The sequence below is a fragment of the Polypterus senegalus genome, chromosome 7 (assembly GCF_016835505.1).
Source record: "Polypterus senegalus isolate Bchr_013 chromosome 7, ASM1683550v1, whole genome shotgun sequence".
NCBI classification, from domain to species: Eukaryota; Metazoa; Chordata; class Cladistia; order Polypteriformes; family Polypteridae; genus Polypterus; species Polypterus senegalus.
The window spans coordinates 126,875,023-126,897,932 of record NC_053160.1 but is presented as its reverse complement, the minus strand read 5'-3'; the positions used below and the strand labels follow the sequence as shown (position 1 = coordinate 126,897,932).

The 22,910-nt window shown below is 36.6% G+C and overlaps 1 protein-coding gene across 9 annotated transcripts in view; it reads left to right on the top strand.

Moving 5' to 3' along the window:
* Nucleotides 1-22,910, top strand: part of ssbp2 (single-stranded DNA binding protein 2) — a 695,743-nt gene that overhangs the window by 39,478 nt on the left and 633,355 nt on the right. The window lies entirely within an intron of this gene.

Here is a 22,910-nt window from a genome sequence, read left to right as displayed (position 1 = left end):
TATACAACTATACTCTAAAATGTTTTAAAACCATTGTTCCCAAACTCTTTTAAGCCAAGGCCCCCAAAATGTTATACCAACTGATGAGGACCCCTCTCTAATGTACTGCCAATGCAGCAAACCCAGGCGTGATTTTGGACCTTTGTTTTTGCTGGCATCAGTCTGAAAGCATGATTTTGGGTAAGAGCAACCCTGTTTTTCAAAGTAAATGCTTAAGTATAAAAGTCTATTGAAGAATCTTTTTTCTTTGTGTACCAAGGGAATACTCCGGGAATTGAAATGTTTCGTAATGCCATTTTTTCGGTTTTAAATTGTTACGTACTGTACCCTAGGCACAACTAAATGTAATATTTCTGTAGATTTCCCCACTCTTTAATATTGCGGATGGGAATTTTTTAAGGGATTATTGATATATATTTTTTTGTGGGTCTATGCTTTTTAATTTTCTACATACAGTGGTGCCTTGTACTTCAGACTTACTTCATTTTTGGAGACCATTTGAATTATTCAAAGTCCAAATCAATTTTCCCCTTTAGAAAGAATGGAAGGTGAAATAATGGAAGACCCTAAGCAATACCCATTTCGATAAACCTGAACAGCAAATACACATAATTTAAGGTAAAAATAACATAATTAAATGCCCTAAGTAGTAAATTAAAACATGAAAACAATAAATAAAATATGCAAATGAAAATTGCATTTACTGTAACTTAGTGAGGAGTGCTGACGCTCTGTGTGGCTGGTGGAGAGGAAGAGAACTGTTACTGCCATAAACATGTTTCGCGATAAGTTCCTTTATCATCTCATTTGCTGATACTACAATCTTCCTCTTAGGCTTTGTTGCTTCCACACGCTTTTTGGATAACATATTTAACAGATAAGGGTTAAACACGCCAAAAATAAAGCTTTTAAAAAAAGCACTGAAAACACACGACCGTAATGCAGGAGATGACTTGGGCACACAAGAGATGACGTTTATGGTCACTGCATAAGCACCATCTCTTGCTGCATTTTTTCACTGCGCTCTCAGTTTGAATGTTGAAGCATCGTTCAAACTCCAGATCAAATTTCTCTTGAATATAGCATTCGAACTCTGTAATGTTTGAAGTTAGAATTGTTTGAAGTATGAGGCACCACTGAATATGCCAAGTGCTTTTTTTAATTAATTGTAAAAACAGTAGTGTGATTTGACATAGAAAATTAAAAAGAGTTTCAATACTTAGATCAAAAGCAGGAGGAAATAAGTCGCGAGATACATACAACTTGCATTAAAAAAAAAAAGATAACTCACTAATGTCAATGTAAAAGCTGATCTTTTTCCTGTATTTCATTTTTAAGGAAGGATGAGTCTTGCCTAATATTGACATGTGTATTAGAAAAAAAAGTTTTCCATTGTTATTAAATATTACTAGCACTAAAATGAAATGTTACCTATGTGCATTTTATTAATAATTTTTAATATTCATCTTCTTTGTTGTAATATTATTCTGCATTACAATTTCTAGAACTGTTGTGAAAATGATGCAACATCAAACAAGTTGTCCAAAATTTAAAAAATTTTTAACACTGGCTGACCAGACCTGAAAGAGAGACAGTGAAGCTGGGAAGACTGCTTGTGTCAGGGTGATTAAGACACCCTTTACCTTCTGTTTACTACAAGCTCTTTCACAAAAATCCCTCAGGCAATCCTACCATGGGTTGACTTTTAAGATGTGGGGAGCGAGACAGCAGTAAAGAACTAATGCAGCGGCACTTTGAATTGGAGCTTTGGAACTGAAACACAGCCTAGCATGTAGACACGGCTTTGTCTGCTGTGCAACTAATGGTCCTTTCTGTAAGGCCTGCTTCTGCGTCTCCTTTTTGTGTTTCCTTGCATACTACCTTATAGCAACTTTCATACTACACTGGCTGATAACTGCACCACTAGTCTAAGTATGTTTATGCAGGATTACTTTTATGAAATAATTAGGGTTATTTTAGTAGCTCAGTAGCTCAGTCGGTAGAGCGGGTTGTCCAGCAATCGGAGGGTCGCAGGTTCGATCCTGGCTTCCGGCATGAGAATGCAGCTGTTGTGTCCTTGGGCAAGACACTTAACCTACCTTGCCTGCTGGTGGTGGTCGGAAGGATTGGTGGCGCCAGTGTTCGGCAGCCTCACTTCTGTCAGTGTGCCCCAGGGCAGCTGTGGCTACATAGTAGCTTATCATCACCAGCGTATGAATGTGTGTATGAATGGGTGAATGACTGTTGTGTTGTAAAGCGCCTAGGGGGGTTCTTGAACTCTAGTTAGGCGCTATATCAAGTACAGGCCATTTACCATTTTACTGTATACTTAAATACTACATGCAATTTAAAGACAAACTTTGTTTTAAGAATGTGTTATATGCCACAGCATGACAGATACCTGGGGTGCCTCAGTCCCAGTTTGAAAACCACTGTTTTAGAGCATTTTTCATGTATTTGTTTGGCAGAAATGCTTCTTTACATTACTATAGCAGTTTTTTGTTTAGCCAATTTACTTTTCAGTATCTTAATCTGAGCAAGTTATATATTTTTGAGGCATTTGAAGCTTTGACCTCTTGAACCTCTAAATTTAAATTACTAGGGTTAGACAGTGGAAGGATGGGTTATAGATATATCTATTAATTTTTTCTTTTAATCTTGCTTGTTAAACCTAATTATTGTAGATATTCTAATGGGAAAAACTGGCTAAATCATGTAATTTTTTACTGGAAAGAATAAACCTTTCCATTAGAATCTCAAAATTGTCAGTAACCAAATAGTTCTTTTTTGCGTAAAAAAGTAAAAAAAAACACTGTCAAACAGTCAAAACAAAACATTGTTTTCAAATGAATTATTTCAACAATTCTCCATTCTGTAATAATTTTTCATTAACCGTGATTTCCGTATCATGCCTGTTGCTCAAAAAGTTGTGTAACTTTCTTGTATCTTATTTGGACTATTTACATAAAAATAAGCCATTCATTTCTATTGGATGTCACAGTATTTGATCTCACATTAAAAAAGACCAGCTATTACTGGCTGTTAATGGACCAGTTGTGAGTATCTGCTGGTTTATAAATGCATTTGTAAGTGTTCTTTGCAACAGACTGGTGTCTCACAGAGAATCTTCCTGGTGGCTTTTGCTGCATCTCCTTCCAACAATGTTGAGAAAAATAGAAAGACAGAAAATATTGAATGGATGGCTACTTTTTACTCATTTTAAATGAAGAGGCAAATGTTTACTGTGGATTAGAAAACAAGCTGAACTCGATGTTTATATTTGAATACGCTAATGTGTATCTTTTGTTTCAGCATGATACAGCTTAAAAGTTCATAAATAAGTACTCCACTTAAATATTTGTAGTTTGAAATGATCATTTTCCAGCAATATGATTGATAAAGTCTTCAAGAAAAATGTGTAAAAAGTTGTAAACACATTAACCATAATATTTTCTTTCTTTCATAATATTTGACATTGTATTAATCTTTTATATTTCCAAACATTGAATTTATAGTCATTATAAACAACAACGTGTAGACATGAGGTTGAGGTTGTACTTTTGAAACGTTTTTAAGTAATAGTTCACCCAATATTTAAAATTATGAGTTTTTTTGTGGAATTAATTTTTTTGTGCACTCCACAGTTTTGTGGTTTAGTTTTTCAGTACAATTTAATGGTCCATTACAAGCACACCACATACAGTATAGACAGATAAAATCTGCATGCATCACCTTAAGCTTAAACAATGCTTTAAATATATGGAGCCGAGCACAAAATATAACAGCAGACTTACGTAACATGTGCATATGCTATTGTAAATGAGCCAGCTACTGTATAACAAAGCAGATGACATACGTAAGCCTGTAACTAACTGAAGAACTTTCACAATCAAATGAATTTAGTTGGCTTCTTTGCTTTGAAGATTCAGCTTTTTGAAAATTGTTTTAAATTTGAAATAAAGGAGTTACTTTTCATTTAAGCTATGTCAAGTTCTCTATTAAGATTAAACAAGCATGTGGTAATGTACAACCAAATACCAAAAATTCTGAATAAGTGTGGCGTATAAAATTGTGAAATTAGTTTAATGAAGGTATTAGAAAAAGAAAATGGGAGAGGTCAAATGATTGGAAGGATTGTTTGTCTTTTATATTGTATTGTCCCTGAAGTTTACTAAACTTCAGTTCAGGATTTCCGTTGGTCACATGATGACAGACTTCTGGGTTGGGGCATCTTTATAGCTCAAGGACAGGAAGAGGTGACATTTGGAGGGAGCAGAACTGACGTCACATGTTGTTAGATAGGACTTGATGCTTATCCAAGAACATGAGTGGAAATGATAATACAGAGTCAGTGCAACTCTTATTGCCTCCCTCCCCGTGTCCCTTCAAACTGATCCCACCAAGGCATTCATCACAGTCACATGTAAGACAGTGAGTTATAAAGCCAAAATGTTTAATTTATGAAATGAATATAAGCTGTTTAGACATTGATGGTTATGGACCTTTTATGTAGTTTCAATCATCCCCTCCCCCAGAGTATTTTCCAAGTCATGAAATTAATAGGAAAGTGTGAGCAAGCAAATCCCATTAAATTCCTGGGATAGTTAGACCTGAGTATATGTGTAGAATGGTTAGTGAGTCAGCAACTGTCATTAAATGGATAACCTTGTAGGCAAGAAAAAGATACAAAAAGATACTCAATGTTTTGTTGTTCTTTGTTGTGAAAGTTGCAAATTAAACCACAGATTTTCTTTAATTGAGGCAAGTACCAAATGAACCATGAATCAGTCTCATTGATACTTTGCTCTTGTGTTAGCTACTTTCTCATGTGAGCAATTTAGACATATAACCTCAAATTAAGCTTATTTTATTAATTATTATTAACAGTATGAAGTATTATTAACTCAAGAATAGGTAGAGACAAATTTCATCTTTTCATGTAGACAGTTGTGTTATGGGTTGGTTGATATGTGGTTTACTTTTCTCAAAGTATATGAATTATATAATAAACAATTAAATTTATTTCCAATATGAGATAATATACAATATTACTTTCCCACTGAGATAGGAAAATTGATTATTATTCTTCCAGTTGAGCAAAGTAAGTCATGTTGTACATGATGTTACAACCAATTTTTCATTGGAAGTTTTTATGCAATCTGGTATTTCTCCAAAGGAGTTGCTGTGAACTAGAGAATTCCTAGATGCAAAGCCCCACAAAATATTGAAAATGCCCACTAGTGGGGGGAAACTGCCAAATACCAGATCATTCGAAAACGGGCAATCATTGAATGTTTAGAAATAAAAAGATTTGTTTTTCAAAAAGGCTCTGTTTAACAGAGGAGGCTCAGATGAGCACAAAAAAGGCAAAGAATGAGTTGACTAAAATAGGTAATCCTGAAGCAATGTCCCAATACACAAATTCAGAATGTGAAGTCAAAAACAGAGCATACGGTCAAAAGGATAGCTGCTGTACAGGCTTTGAAATTATCAGTGCGCAGTGCGACAAACAGAACACGCAGCTTGCCAGCAGCAGAAAGACAGCAGCTGATCTTAGGCATCTCCTTAGCATGCATTCAGCTGCCCCTCTTTCACAACATGAGTAGCGTTATACGTCCTGCGAGAAAGAGATTTAACCACACCCAGGGCCGGAACTAAAGGACAAGTATTGTTTTTACAAAAATTTTAAAGTAAAAGTGAAAATAATGCATATGTAACAATTCCCATGAAAATAAAAATCTCTTTAAATTGTATATCCGGTAAACCAAACCCATGGGTTGGTGAGCGAAGCTAACAGGGGGCAGAGCCCCCTAGTACCTTTAAAAAAAGTGTGTCACAACTGGCATTATGGTATCTTGCCACTAGTGCTGGTTGTAATATCTCATGCTGTCTTTTTTAGAATAAGCATACTATCAGTAAGCCTGTGTGTCTGGGAAGTGTGTTGTGCTCCTCAATAAGCACGAGATATATATCAGGCTCCCACAAGGCATTGCAATTGATGAGTCACATATTCCATCACTTCCCCAAAAAGAATTTGACACAAATTATTAGTACAAGTGAAACAAATTAATTTAACTCTTTAAGTGATCATTATCTGTTCAGTTCAGAGGAGTCTTGACATATTTGGTTTAGCAAGAAAAACATTTACCATACTTTAAAATCACACATTGGGGGGAATACATGAGTAATGTGAAACAACTTATAATAATTGTGAAAATACATTTTCCCATCTTAACCAGCATAATAAAACATTTGTTGTCTTTGTCTAGAGGTGTTTAACATTATTTTAACAATTTTCCTAATTTTCTACCATCAAGAAATAAATATATCTTAACATTTTGTCTGTTTAAGCCTTCATTTTGCGTGTTACATAAGGCTGTTGCATGTGCATTGTTATGTTATATATATATATATATATATATATATATATATATATATATATATATATATATATAAATGCTGGTGAAGCAAAAAATGTGGCTAGCATCAACCTCTGACAAGGTATCAAGTTTGTGTCTTTTCTACTGCAAACTACATAGAAAAACTGATCAAGAAGGTGACACAATAGAAATAAAGATGAGCAGTGACATCTGCTGAGCGTGAAGCAAAATTAAGAAGCTGATTACGTGATAGGAAGAAGAGTGACAGCTTTGGTACCTGCTAAGTATCAGGCACATGCGATGTAGCAACTTTCTGGTATTCACAAACTATTGGGTCTGAAACATTGATTTTGGGAGGATGGAGGTCAATTTGTTTCTATTTGTGATTATTATACAATTCCTCATCTGATCTTTGTTTTCAAGGGCATGGCTGAAAAATTATTATGCATTTTGAATTTTCCTTTTGGTTTTGGTGCTTATCATTTAAATACTTTGAAATTATTAAAACCAGCTATTTTTCGCAACTCAATTTTTTTAGACAGCGTGGCCTTTAAATATTTGCTGTTCAATGTATTTTTTGATCTAACATTTGGTTTTTCTTTATTGACAGTTTGGCTAGATGGTAACCACTTGTACTCTATGAACATTGACAGGAAAACCCATTGGAGAATACTTGTGCACTTGTTGTATCTAGAGGGACTAAACAAAGTGGACACTTTTAATTTCTTGGGGTTGTGTCCCTTGAGAATGGCGTAGTAACAGAGTAGTATCTTGGTTAACAGATATACTGTTAATGAAGCTCCCTTTACAAGTAAGTTTGCATAAAATGCACAATGGCACATGCAGAAATTTAAGTATAAGCCTGCTAGGATGCGGTCTTTCTGTAGTTTCCTTACATGGAATAGTTATTGTCTTTTGCTCGTACTGTTTATACTATAGAATGCAAAAGTTTTTATACATGAATACTTGGTTATTTTATGGATACTGTAGTTAAATTAATATCTACTATATAATAAAATACTAAGGTCTGTGTGTCAAGTGCCTCGGAGCACTCTCACTGGGTATTTTGGCTTAGGTGTGATTGGTCAGTTTGGCTTTGGTGATGAAAGAGGGAAGTGCGAGGAGAATGAGGAGGAGTAAAGGTGAACGCCGAAAGAGTCACCTTCTGAGACAGCAAGTATAAAACTAGGCAGAATGTAAGAAAGGTGCCATGAAAATAATGACAGAATCTCAGAAACAGGTTATATTGGAACGCACGAGGTAGCACTGGTAAAAAGATGTTTACACACCCATGCAAATATAGAGAAAAGGCACTGAAGGGACATTTAGGGCAAGAGATAGCAAATAATTTTTAAGTATTCCTTTACTTGTCTTCATCAGATACCATGCCTATTTTTTTTAAAGTATTAAATATACTCAGTTGATTGAGCTACCCTGTGGGACACCCTGAGGGTTTGCGGCATCTCCTTGAGGTTGTTGGATATCATGGACGGCCTGTACACTGTTATTGTGAATGCTGTGCAGAGGGGAGGCAGAATCTCTGTGTTTTTCCCAGTTGATTCTGAGGTTCATCAGGGGTGTGTTGTTGCTCCTACTCTGTTCAATGCTTTTATGGACTGGGTGTTGGGCAAGGTCGTGGGGTCCAGCGGCTGTGGGGCATCTGTTGGTGAAGAAAGATTTACGGATCTGGACTTTGCCGACGATGCTGTGTTCTTCACGTAGTCAATGGAGGCTGTGATAGGGGTGCTTAAGAGACTGATCGAGAATTCTGAGTGCCTGGGCTTGCGAGTGTCCTACATAAAAACCAAGTATCCTTGCCTTTAATGATGCCTTAGGCACAGCCATCAGCAGTGTGTCTGTTTGCGGAGAGAGTGTCGACCTTGTCGAGAGGTTTACTTGCCTTAGCAGTGACATTCATGTATCTGGTGATTGGATTGGGAGAGCATGGGGAGTCATGAGGTCGCTGGAAATGGGTGTGTGGCGCTCCCGATATCTCTGCAAAAGGATTATGGTCCAAGTTTTTAGAGTCCTGGTGCTTCCTGTCTTGCTATATGGTTGTGAGACATGGACACTATTCAGTGACCTGAGGTGAAGACTGGACTCCTTTGGTACTGTGTCTCTCTGGAAAATCCTTGGGTACCGTTGGTATGACTTTGTGTCAAATGAGCGATTGCTCATGCAGTCCCAAATGAGGCACATTACCTGCATTGTGAGGGAGCGTCAATTATGGCACTGCGACCATGTGGTGCGTTTCCCCGAGGGTGATCCAGCTCATAAGATCCTCATTGTTGGGAACCCGAGTGGCTGGACCAAGCCATGGGGTCGCCCACGTAACACCTGGCTGTGGCAGATAGAGGGTCATTTCCTGAGGGTGGGACTGGACCGCGTGTCTGCCTGAGGGGATGCCAGCCAGGATCCTGAGTTGTTTCGTTGTGTAGTGGTGCGGCAACACACTGTGCCAGTGCATGCTCCCCAACTTGATTTGACTTGAATAAATATAATTTTCCAATTATGTCACAAAAACATAAACTAATGTCTTTAGAAACTAAAATGCAGGTTATAATGAGGATAGAACCTGGAGAAAAATGCCTTTTGCAGAGCATGGAATGAGTATAGAGAGTACTTAACTGTATGTATTTCATAGATGCCTCCTATATTGTTAAAGTCCATCAGCCTGGACAAATGGCTTCTGGCGAGTCTTCTTAAGGACCCTGGCTTGGATCATCTCACCCAGTTGGGGAAAGTGAAGCAGATGGTGTTGCCCTTGAGCCCAAGGGGGGGTGCAACAAGGAGCCTGCAACATTAATGTGTAGGCACGGAACAAGGCAGAGGAGAGTGTGTCAAACTACATGGAAGGAGCCGTGCAAAATCAGGGTGCTGGCATTGGCATTGTAGGATGGCTAAGGAAGGAAATGGCAGATAGTATAAACCCTGTGACACCCGCCCAAACACCCTCAAGGGTCATTACAATAGGTATCTGTATTACTCCTATGTTAAATCTGTGTCTGATTATGAAGTTTCTTATAACTAACTAAAATGCATGAAAGCATCCAGTTTGTTAACTGAGGTATTACTATAGTTAAGACCCCAAGTTCCGCACTGGACTGTATTGTATTTTTCAGTAAGGTGTTAAGAAGCTGTTGCTTGTTTTTAAATCACTTCTTTGGATGTGCTGCCATTTTGAAGCTACCCTTGCTATTATGCTTACAGCAATTGGTCGATGAGCTGAAACATATTTTGCTTTTCTTTGTACTGTGTTGTTGAAAATAAGTAGTAGATCATTGCAGGGCAAAACAAGCAACTTAGTGGATGTGACCTGTGTGGCACCAACTGATGAGGTCCTTGCTGGCTTCTTTCTTTTGTTTCTTTTTATATTGCTAACATTTTTCCCATTAACCTTTTCTCCCATTTTGACCTTGACACTCATATTCTTTCACTGTATCTTATTATTATGAAGCCATCGTTAACAGTGTCACTTTACACTCTCATGCTCTCAAGCATGTCAGAGTCCTATGTGTTCTATGACAGCGCAATTCCCAAAGATAGGGTTAATCATGATTACTGAAAAATAGTCAAAGATTCTTCTCAGACAGAACTGGGTCTGCACTAGCATAACGATTACTTTTTTATTTGATAACTTTCTAAAAGATCATTAAATTTAAAAACAAAAGATGAGCAACTGAAGACATGTTGGACAAAAACATGTAGCCAGTAATGCATTGCATGTTTGATCAAGAAAGGCAGATGCTTTTTATTGTTATTGGTGCATAATCAAAAGTATTGGTCACATTTTTTAGCATTTTATAACTGATTGAAAATGATGAGGTATCTATCAGGAGAAACTCCAAACTCGAGATCCTTTAGACCGGGTTTTTTAGTTGGATTTTCATATAAAGCATGAAGCACCTATTCTGATAACCATGTCCATCTGTCTGTCTATCTACTGTACATGACACAACCTGACCCCATCGGATCAATTTTGTTGAAATGTGGTACACTTATTCTTAAATGAAATTTCTGAGACAGGTCAATTTTTGTTAAAATATCTCAAACAGATTGCATTGTATAAAATTTAGAAATTTCATAATATCCCATTGAAAAGCGTTGCCAAATTTGCAAACCTGTCCCTCTTAAAACAGAGAAGCGTTCTGTGCAACTTCAACAACAAATTCGTTTACCGTTTCAATTTTACGTTGAGAATGATTGCTTGACCTTGTATATTTTCCTGTTTTACTCACCTGACAGCCACTTGGATGAGCTGAGTCGGGAGGAATGGTGGCAACGCGTCTGGGCTTAGCAGGAATTGTAGTATTGATTATTGATTGTGATTTATATGAGTATTGTGGAGTGGAGGGTGCTTTGTGCACTTTATTATTATAATAAATTCAACATTTGGACTGTTACCTGGTGTGTGACGTTTGATCCGAGGGTTCAAGGGGACGATAGCACCCTCTGTCTGTCACAATCCACATGTTCATGGCTGTGGCTGGCTCTTTTTTTGGAGGATACTGTATGTTGACTGCAACCAAAAAGAGACTCTCAGATTGTGTTGAGGTAGCAGGTCTTTGCAAGCCTTTCCAGAATGTGATATCTTGCCTCATTAGCATTCCACCAGTGTAAAGGATTTTCTTCTTTGGCAGCTTGTTTCTCTCCAAAGCATGTCAGGATCTCATTCCTTAAAACCTGACCATAGCTTCCGTATCCCCATTATCTTCCTCATTGTTGTTTCCCGAGCAAAGAAGTGAGTCAAATATAAAGACTGTGAAAGCAGTTGTGGGTTCAGCAGCTGTATTACTGGTAGAGGTACTGGCAGCACAGATTTTGTCTTCATGGTGCTGTTGGTGATCCATTTTCCTTTTCACTTCAAGTGGTTGTGTTTGCACTTTAGCTTACATATGGAACATTTGCTCAGGTGTCAGAAACTTCAGTTTTCTAAACCTTGGGTCCAGTGCAGTAGTTAGGAATACTGTGTTTGGTGCTGAGTCTCAATATATGACCGTCTTCCTGCATCGTTGCTGAAGGTGTTCCATAGCAGTAACTTAGAAAGCCTGCACTGCATTTGACACACCATCACGAGCCATAGATTTCATGAGCTGCATTACAAGTGTGGGTATTTAAAAACACAGTGGCACATTCAAAAAGTTTAAGAACAGTGGAAAGCTCTTCAAGCAGGCTGCATTGCTCAGCTTGCTCTTAAGTCAAGGTACTTCTTGTCTGTCTGTGAGATTGTAGGTAGGGTCAGACAGTATTGCATTTATGAGTCACCTTTGCTCAGCCAGTCAGGTAATCATGTAGAATGTACTGTTCTATCTTGTGCTTACATCATGTACAAGTTTGTGCTCAGGTGTTCCCATCTTTAGCTGTTTTTCTTTCAGCTTTGTGGAGGCTTGGTCACTTTTTTAATATGTTCCACCATGGAGCAAGCTTACTCCAATAGTTTCTGAAAGGCCTGGATGTTTTAGTCCAGACTTAATTACCAACTGCAAGGTGTAGTCAGTATAGAGGACCATTCCGGCTTCTCTTCTAAGATGTTTGCTGGAGCCAGCAATATTGGCACCATTATCACGCACAATATAAATAATTTTTCAGAGAGGAATTTCAAATCTGCATACAACCTCCTCTAGCCAGTCAACTATATTGGATGCTGTATGTTTCTGCTCCAGTGGCATGGTAGTAAGGCAGACTGACTTCATGTTCCAGTTTTCTCCAATAAAATGTCATGTTATGCCAAGGTAGGCTTCAGTTGCCACACTTGTCCATATATCAGTGGTGATTATAAGTTTGCTGTTTATAGCTTTAATGCAAGTCTTTACTTTTTGAAATATTTTCCAATATTTCCTCTCCATCAGTTTATTAAAATGAGTCCTTGAAGGCAGAGTGAAAACTGGATTGAGCCTTTGAATCATTTCTTAAAATCCATCATCCTCCAACATGGAGAGTGATCTCATGTCAGTTACCAGCATATTTAGGACATAGTCACTCTGGGTAGTGGCTTGTTGTGGTGTACATGGTGCATTGTCCTAAAAATGTAGTGTTAAGTTGTTTTTTGCTGAAATTAGAATATAGTATACTGTAAATATAATATATATAATAGAATATTTCTATGTCTAGCTATGCAGTTGATAAGTGTAATTTTTCTTTAGAAATGATCACATTAGCATTTTTTAAATTTAACACTTCAATTCTTTCTTTAGCAGAGTTGTAAAATTACTTGCTTTCTAAACCATGTTCATCTTCGCTCTGTATAGTTTGTGACAGTTCTGCAGTGTATGTGTTCTATCATTACTCCAAACCTTTTTTGATAAATGTTTCCCAGTTTCAAAGCAAGTTCTTTCCAAAACACCCAATCACTCTTTTTTCACCAAGAGGTCGGCTTGCAATTGCTGCTAGTGGGATGTTAATAAATTAAAAAATGCAAAACTCAGTTACGGGACCATAAATGCTGAGAAACTCTGATGTAATGAAGGCCACACTAGCCGAATATGTTAAGAATTAGTTACTTGGAGAAGACATCTTCTCAGTTAGCTGTATTCCATTTCTGCCTGCACAAACTGGGTATGTGCGATTTTTCATTATGAATTTCTGCACATTTGACTATCACTGTGTGCTTTTAATGTCACATTATGTAGGAGCAATGAGCAACACCTCAGACAAATGTTCTTTCAATGAGTGGATGTTTTCTCTTGTCTACATGCACAGCTGACATGCACAGGGCAGCACAGTTACAGGGCAAGCAGGCAAACCTCTTTGTGTGGAGATGCAGATGTACCGTTCTCTTTGCTGTTTTTCTTTACTGAATTGACACTGCAAATCACATTCTAGGTCTGAATCTTAGCTTTGATACTGTTTCTTCACTGCTGCTTCACAACGCCTCTAAGATCTGCCTTGTCCTTTGACTGTGCATTTTTACTACTGGCCCTGCTTCTTGCAGCTCATTTGGGGTCAGTGGCAACCTGATCTGCCAAACTTTCACCCAGCTCCATGACCCTAAATCTCTGCTGCACACCTAGCTAATGGACCTAAGCAGATGGAGAAGCAGTTGTGTAGCTGCAGAGGTGTCAGTCTCAGTAGTCTCCATCCCTGTACTGCTGCTGCAAATGACATTCCTGATTACATATCTATGCCTTGAGACTCTCCAGCACCTCCTCAGAAGACCCAAGCAGATTTGCTTTAGGTCTCCAAAGTACTCTGCACTCTACTAACTCGGACTGTAGGTCTTCTCTTCCTGCTTCTGACAGCAATGTAGTGTCTGCGCTGATCGCCACAATGAATGATTTCTTTGCTCTTTACATGGCTCTTTGAGGTGGCTCGCTGTCCTTACGCTGACTGTTTGCCTTTTGCCAAACTAATTGGAAAAAGTACAGTCGGCTGTGTGGAGTTGACCTTTTTTATAGGCACTTCTGCTATTGATCACATAATGCCAGTTTATCATTTTGATGACTCGTTCCTGGCTGATGTAACTTGTCCCGTGTTGTTGCAATATCAGCAGAACTACCAATTAAACAATATCCCTAATCTAAGTGTGAAAGTGCCCTAATAAACAGTGGGAAGTTAGCTTACCGTGCTGAAGGCACATCTTCACTTGCTCCTATGTGTTTTCTTGTCAGGCGCTCATGCATGACGGTCATACTCCAATGCCAATTCTGCATTGTATATTTTGCAACCAACCAGTTTATGGAAGGCTTTAACACAGTGTTTCCCATACTTTAAAAGTTTTAGGTTGCAATTTTGCCACAATTTTGTCTCCTTCCGTCTCTGCTATATTGAAAATGTACTGCAACTGAACGTGATGATATAACATAATGCATGTGACATCACTAACCCCACTATTCAAGAATGAAAATCGTTGTCAACAAATTTAATGATCAAATGTATCAATTTTTAGCGATCAGTTGTTGCAGCCCCACAAAAATATGATAGCTGACCCTTGGATGAAGTAAATAAAAAAATGTGAATGCTCCAATTTTCATATTCGTTGACAGTTTTGCCGAATGCACCTGAATATTATGCCGTGCATACATTTTCTAACTTGTATATTTCCACCTCCCTGAGGTTTCTCTCTTTTTCCCAGTGCCTGGATCAATACTGGTCACGTCTACTGCATGCATTTTAATCTTTAATAGTTTATTTTGTCCCAGACAGAGTGATATGGCTGAACATGCCCTAAGATTATTACCATTGAAATCCAGTCATTCCCTTTCTCATTTGTTCATTCATTTTTCAATCCTGTTTATCCCAGACTATGGTTGTGGGAGTTGAAAGTTTATGTGTGAGCATCAGGTGCAAGGCAGGTACAAATCTTTAAAACCAGTCAATAGCAAGATACACACATTGACATTGGCACACTTATTTGGTAATTCCAGATCACTTTACAGTTCAAAGTGTGCAAAATGTCCAAATTCTGTTGTGTTTGGGCCAGTATTTGAACCTAGGAGCTGTACCAGAATTTACCAGTGCACAAGCCTGTTTTTCTGTTATAAAATGATGCCCTCACATTTGACACCTTTGGATTATATGTGGCATTCTCACTTAAGACCAGTTTTCCAAGGGAAACACTAAGCCCAAGGCACCTGCCTCCACTGTAGTAAGAGTTTCTCATTGCAGAGGGAAAGAGGGAAGAAACATGCAAATAAAATTCATGCAAGTAAAATAAAGTTTACTCTGTTTAGGTCAGTATTGACAGGTAGATGTGTAATTGCTTGTGTAAACCCAAGTACTGTTTAGGTCTATAGGTGTAAATCTTAATCAGAGGTATTTGATATTTGGATTAGAGTAGTAACAGATTTAATGTAGTTATCTAATTGAATTATTTATTGTTATTGTTTACTTGATTTTGATTGATTATTATTTAGGTATGCTAATTACCTGTACTACTCATTTAGTAGTTGACATGTATTGATTAGGGTTAATTAGGGGCTGATGTTTAGCAGCTGTGAGGCCTCTCATTTGCATAAATCATCAGCAGGAGATCAGAGTTCACTTGCCTAGTTAGTCGATTAGCAGCGTGAGAAGTAGCGCTGTCACAGAAGGCAGCAGCTACCAACTAACAGAGACACTTCAGGAGGCGGTTTTCTGAGGTAAGCTTGCAAAGAAGCTTCTAAAAAATATTTTTTGAGGATCCCTTATGATGTAGCTAAAATGCATTGGAAAAAGTGTGTAATGATTAGTAGACACAGCAGGCAGCAGGTGATCATAATGCTTATAACACTGCTGTCATTACCATATACATTTTGTATTACCAGATGATGAGATTTCCTCATTCACTTTGATCACAAACAGTTGTAGCTGTTTTGTACATATCAATAAAATTATAAATGAAGACAGTCAGGAAAATAAAAGAAGAAAATATAATAGCAGCTTGTGCCATATGCATTTTTTGATGTTTCTGGTGAAGCTAACCAGTGTCACTTGTCCTGTTTGCATTTGAGGACAGAGTAAGTTGTTTTGCATGTAAAAGTTTATTTTTAATAAAGCAATTACTGTAGTTTTTAGAAAAATATGAAGAGCTTGATTTTCACAGTATTTTAGTTACCACACATATAGTATATTAAGCCAAACCCCCATTTTTAGATATTGGTCAAACAATAAGGCAGTGAACATGTGGCTGTTTTAACAAAGAATTTGTGGTTGATTACTTGTCAAACAGTGATATTATGATATACATTAGTATTAGTGCATTAATATTAGTATTGCCAAAATTGTTTTCATGATGAAAGTAAAATGAGCATAGACTAGACTAAAGTATGTATAGGTGACTGTAACTGAGGTCTGCAGTTATTACTAGTATCTTTTAGTGTATACATACCTGGTATTACATAATTGTTTCAATTACATTTTTCTTATGTCAGTTTAATATGAGCTTTCCTTCTGGCAAAGTTAGTAAAATGTGCTGATATTCAAAAAGCAATGAAATATTAATGTCGCAAAAGTGCCTAGCAATATTACTATATGCATGACATGCAGCTGTTAATAACCTTCAGTGTCAGTGATGCATTCATTTTGACTAGTGGGCTAATGCTTTGTGTAGACAGAAGGGCAAAAACAGGGTCTGTGGTTCAGTTTCTAACTGAGTTATGCCATGGAGCAACATTTCCTACACAGTGTATGTATCTAAATTTGATGGAGTAATGGCTGTTTGGCAGATGATAGAACAAGCTGTCACATAAAATTATCCTATTTAAAACAAGGACTGAAAATCTATTTCCTTTCCCTTTCATACTTTTTGTAATGTTATGTACATTGTGGATGTGGATCACATGTATCATAAGCTTTGGTAAATATTTTCAAACCCTTCAACATAATAAAACACCATTAATTAATAAAAAAAATCAATAAATCATTTATAAATACTGAACAAATGATAATACCAGAACAAAACAAGAAAGTTGGCCAGGAAAAAGTTGCTAAAGAAAACCACATACACACTATACAATACTTGAAATGCCGCATCCCATCACAGTTTTTTACTTCAGATTCAGCAGCTCTTTAGACTTTTTCCTTTTCTTCTGCTCATTTTCTTCCTTCTGTTTTGGACAAAGGGTGCATTGTGCTGTTCAGAAAGCTTACCAGGAGGTTTACAATGCAGGATATCTTGAACAACTAAATAAATATGAAATTACGGCACTGCTGCCTTTGGATTGCATCCTGAGAATGAATGAAACTAGGTTCTCCACAGAACAAAAGTGTATAAAACAAAAGAGATTAACTAGAATTTAGTGTCATGGTCAAGCACAAGTCATACATTCACAAACCTGCTCAATCTAATTCATAATCACAGAGCTGGAGCCAATGCCAGTGTAGTGCAAACAAAAAAGCACCACTGTAGGGTTTAGTTTTCATAAATATAACAGACAGGACATAAAATAAGTGGAAAACTGTGTCATTTTCTGAGTATTTTCCAAATGGGTAGTGTACTTTCAGATTTTAAAAGTAAAATTTCCTTAGATTTATGTAAAGTATATTGGATTTAATTAAACAAAATGGTTATTAATGACAAATTCGGTATTTTTCAAGTCAAAGTTGTTCCTTCACAATCATGGTATATGTTAATTTGCCACAAAAATTTGTGTTCTAAAGTGAAATGTTTTTTATAAATTTAATAAATGTCCTGTCTGTTATTACAGCTTACAATAAGGCTAATGCAGACATAGATTTGTAGATAGAAAAAGCCTTAAAATTTACTGAATACGTTCATTATTAATTATTAATTAATTTATTATTCTATGTCTTGCAATGACATACATATTGCAAAACCGCTTATCCATGTCCTTTTCAGAAGCAAAAAAGCAAAACATTGTTGGGATATTAACCATTTTAAAAGGAGACCGGGTGAGGACTTCACTTTACTTCATCATACTTTGTGGTGAACTTTCACAATGATATATTTTTATAATTTATAAAAAAAAGTTTCACTACAGAGTTCAGCTTTTTGTGGAAAATGAATATATACCATGACTCTCAAGAAATAAGATTGACTTTAAAATACTGAACTTATCCTTTAGGTTTCTGGCTTTAGTACATACTGTACTCTGCTTAAAAGAGCACAATGGCAAATTCACTGCCTTACAAGCTGAGCAGACTGGGTTCAGATTCTAGTCCAGGTTCTATGGTATTCTCCAGTCCTTTTGGGTGTTCTAGTTTTCCGTCTATCCAAATGTTTGTGTGTGTTAGTTTAATCAGACACTCTAAATTAGCTTGGTGGGTTCAGATTCTAGTCCAGGTTCTGTCTATGGTATTGTCAGTTTCTCTCCATGCGTCATACTTCTTTTGGGTGTTCTAGTTTTCCGTCTCATATCCAAATGTTTGTGTGTGTTAGTTTAATCAGACACTCTAAATTAGCTTGGTGTGTGTTTGTTTGTGTGAATGTGCTCTGTAATGGTTTGATGTTTCTTCTAAGATGTTCTCTGCTTTATACCTTATGCTGCTATGATTGACTATGGTTTCCTTCCGTCAACTGTTTAGAATGATAATGTTTGAGAATAACAGGTAAATAGCTATAATGTAGGTGTCAAGCTTGTAAAAGCCTTCTGTTATTTATAGGGGGAAGATTTACATCAGACATGCCATGAACAATAAGGAAATATTTTTGCAAAACAAAAACGAAAGGTTTGCATGGTAAAAGTATGATTTACCCACACACTGACTTATTGTCTGAAATTATGAAATCACTGTACAACCAACAAATGCTGAACTTCTCCAGATGTAGTAGTTTGTGATTGTATAAATAAAATAGAGGCAAGTGGTATCCAAAAAACATTTCAATCAGAGTTTAAAAAAAAAAAAAAAAAGAATAAATTGTGAGTGAAAAAATACAAATACTGTATATCTGTTCAAATGTATTTCACTGAGAATGAAAAATAGCAAACCCACATTGTTTCCAAATGCCCTTATTTGGAAGTGATGAAAATGGCAAAGAAATGTGCAACTAGCAGGGATTCCACTAAGGGATGCCGGTCCAGTTTTTATATTCTACCAATAATTCAGAATATGAAGGAAGTTTTAAATCCATAGCTCAAAAGGTACAGGTAAATTTAGCAAAAATAAGAAAGAAATGAGCAAAATTGGAAAATCCCTGCAAAAGCAAATTAGGTTCATGAACTGCATGCAAGGTTTAACAAAAAGTAAAAAATATATATACTGTATATCAAAACAAAGACAATATGGCTGCAACTTTGTTAGTGGTCAAAATCTTGTGGAATTTGTCATTTTATAGTATGTACACTATAGATTGAATATTTTAATTAATTAATTAATTCTATATATTTGTGTCATGTCTCATGTGCTTCCACTGGAGATGTTCAAAGCCCGGAAGCCTGCAATTAAGACTTTGTTTCCTCTTTCAATATTTCCTGTCCCCTGTGAATGCAGCTTGATGAATGATTAAGAGGCTTGGCTTGTTAGTTTCTGAAAGAAGGTTGTCAAGCATAAAGTGTGAAAAGGGGTTGCAACTTTGTTGTACATTTTTTCACATGAAACATCAGTGACTTGTTAGCATTTGAAGATTAAAGTGAGTAAATACAAAAATTAGTCATTCTGAAATTGGGACAAAGTTAGCGGAAAAATCATGTGACAAGCAGCACCCACACGTAAATAGAATAAGACTAACAATATAGTGTTCACAGAGTTAAATAGGAAGTTTAAAGTATTCAGGCTTGTTGATTAAGTAAAAGTACATTTTTGAAAGTTTTTTTTTGGGTAAAAGTGATTCTTTACTGATTGGGTATTAAGTGTTTGCATTCTTTTAGGTCAGATGCATTGTGCTTCAAGGATATCACAGAAGTTGACTTGACTTTTATTTTGAGGAAGGATATTTTGTTGTTTGGCTTTCCTGCCATTCAGTACAAAATATATTTTTCATTTTTAATTTATTCAGTTTATGGATTTATTTTAAGATTTACTACTATAAATCACTAGAAAATAGTAGCAATCAGATACTGAAAGTGTTTTTGCTTATTTTTGAACACTAGGAGACTTGAGATTCAAATCATAATATTGTTTTTCATTGTATTAGAACATGCAGAATATCCATTCCAATTAAAAGCTAAAGGTGTGTGGCATGACAAATTAAGCAGTAGGCATTTTAAATTCTTGTAAGTACATACAAAGTATACTTAGAAATATAAAAGTTTGTTGCATTTAAATACTTTACATCCTTAACCCTGTAATGCGTGTAATTGGATAGATGACCACTAAAGATTTTTGTGTCCTTTTAGTTTAACTACTTATTTTTTCTAGGCATTAATCTTTGACAGCCATAAGAAGTAGCCAAACAATTTTTACTTTCCCTAAACAGGCACTATTTTTCACTGTCCCTGTTTCTTTTAGGAGCAATTGTCTGTCTGGACTTAACCTCTAAAGTGTCTTCTTAATTTATCTGCCCTTAATCTAAGGATTCTTTAGTAGTTATCATACTCCATTTGACCACCCCTTGCTGGTAATACTTCTGAAACAAAAATAAAAACATGTTCCTTGGAAAATACAATAAGGAAAAATAAGAAATTGTATTTCTGTTGTGGTTTTGCACATGTATAAATATTTGTTACATGTACATTTTGGATTTCCTTGTAGCAGCCTTCCCTCTGGTAACTTTTAATTGTGTTTTAGTAACTATATTTATTGAATGAAATGAGTTATGCATTATTATAATAAATCAACCAAATGTTGCAGGATATTCCATTATTAAAATTGACACTACACTGTGTAAAAAGAATACTGAATATTTTTGTAAAGCGGTGTAATTCTGTTGTCCACATAGTTTGCGATTTATGTTTATTTTTGGGTTATTGTGAATATTGTGTATCATACATAAACATAAAAAATTCCAAATCTGTTTTTTTTTTTTTTGGACTGTGGTTTCTCATGAAGCTCCATTTAATAATAATTGTAGTATACTGTAATTGATGTGTACAATTCCTTCTTGCATGTCAAACCAACATGCAGCATTTTTATGCAATAAACACAATTTTACCTTTATTACATTCAAGTAATTCTTCAACTTATTTGAGTACTTTCAAGTTTTTAAACATGTTTTAAAACGTTGTTGCCCATAACAGGTGTAAGGTATTCTGCTTATTGATATACTGTATGTTGCATATTTTCTGATAAAATTAGGCATGCTTTTTAACTGCTATTTTCAGAAGCTTTAGAGTAATGTAGGTTCATCAAAGCATTGATCATATTTTTTCTATGACATTCTTGTTTGTCTCTCATAGTAGAAATACTTCAGTGTGATATTTCACAGTCTTTTTCATTGAATGCAAGTTTTATTTGTTAATATTATCGCTGCATTTTTATTTGTCTAAAGCTGCAGAGTGTTTAATGTATTTTCAAATTTATTTAATGTTTCCTTTTATCCAAAATGCATTTGCAAAACATTATTGTACATTGTTACATGTTTTATAAAAGTACAGTTTATACAGACTTCAGCTATATGTTTGCTCTGATTCAATTACTTTGTTCTCCATATTTTGGAATTTATGCAGATTTTATGAGATGTTTGCCACGTCAGGAGTGGCCACCTCCGATCCTGGAGAGCTGCAGTAGCTGCAGATTTTTGTTCCAACATAGTTGCTTAATTAGAAGCCAATCTTCCCCAGTAACAGATCTTATTTCATTTCATGGTATGGAAGACGACTGGGGACCTTGCCCCACCAGGACGCCTGGAGAAGGGAAAGACCGGAAGAGGGGCAATACCTTCCCTGGGACACAAGAGGTTAGATACTCCCACCCCCGATTGCATTGGGGCCTGAGACTGACTGCTTGGAAACTCAACCCTGTTTGGGACCATGGCCAACGACAGAAGGTGCCCAAACGATCCCGGAGTCCTGGACTGCAGCACAGCCACCACACCAGGAAGTGCTGTCAAAAGAGAATCTGGCTGCACCTGGAGTGCTTCCGGGGTGCCCATGCAGCACTTCCACCACACCAGGAAGTGCTGTAAGAAAATCATCAGGGTGCACCTGGAGCACATCCGGGTGCAGCATAAAAAGAGCTGCTTTGCTCCATTCAGGGAGCTTGAGTCAGGAGGCAGAGGACAGAGCTTGCAGGAGAGGAGAGGATGCAACAGAGAGGAAAGAGGAAGAGAAAGAAAGAAAGGATTGTGAGCTATTTGTGGTGTTTTGTGCACCGTGTGTGTGCTGTAAAAGAAACAGTGTTTGTTTTGGGACATTGCTGGTTTGCATGTCTGTCTGACCTTTCCACAATGGCTTTAACTCAACCATGTCTGATCATTCTTAAATCATACATTTTTTTTTCCTTTCTGATGATACATGTATCATCCAAGTGATTAGAAGCCTAAAATGGATGAGTAATTTTAAATTCTTCAATTTCTCTTCAGTTTCCTTCTGAGTACTTAATTAAACCAGATAGTGAATGATGAATACACACAGGTGGAAATGGAGACACGCTAGACGTAGAACTGTTGGTTCCTTTGTTATTTGCTTTTTATTGCTAATAAGGAGCAGTTAAAACAATTAATACAGCTGTTTAAGTCTAAAATGAAGCAGAAAAATGTCGCTTGGGCAATAAGTGCTTCATTAGCAATGAGTGATTTTTTATGAAACAATTGGGTTGGAACAAAAACCTAAAGCCACTGCGGGCCTCCAGGACTGACTTAAAGTGTATGAGTCTTAATTGGCAAATATAATAAATGAAGGTATTTAGTAGCAAAAACTAGTCACTAATTAAGAATATGGTTTGAAGGCAAGGAGAAACCAGTGAGCCATAAACCCCAAACACACCAACACAGTCACAGGTTCAAATATTGGACTGTTCATTACAAATACCTCATATACATAAGCACAAAAAAGTCATTTTTTTTTTCTTTCTCCTCCCCTCCTCTCTCTGCTACACTACTTTTCTCCAGTTGAGTTTTGCCTTTCTTCTTCCCTACTCCGACTTGCCTGGACAAGGCAGTGCGGCCCCTTTTATTGAGGACCTGGGAGTTCTTCTGGTGCCAAGGCTTTTCCCTTTTGGAAGTACTTCTAGGTTATACAAAAGTCCCGAATAACGGAGTGTATCTCCGTGCAGCAT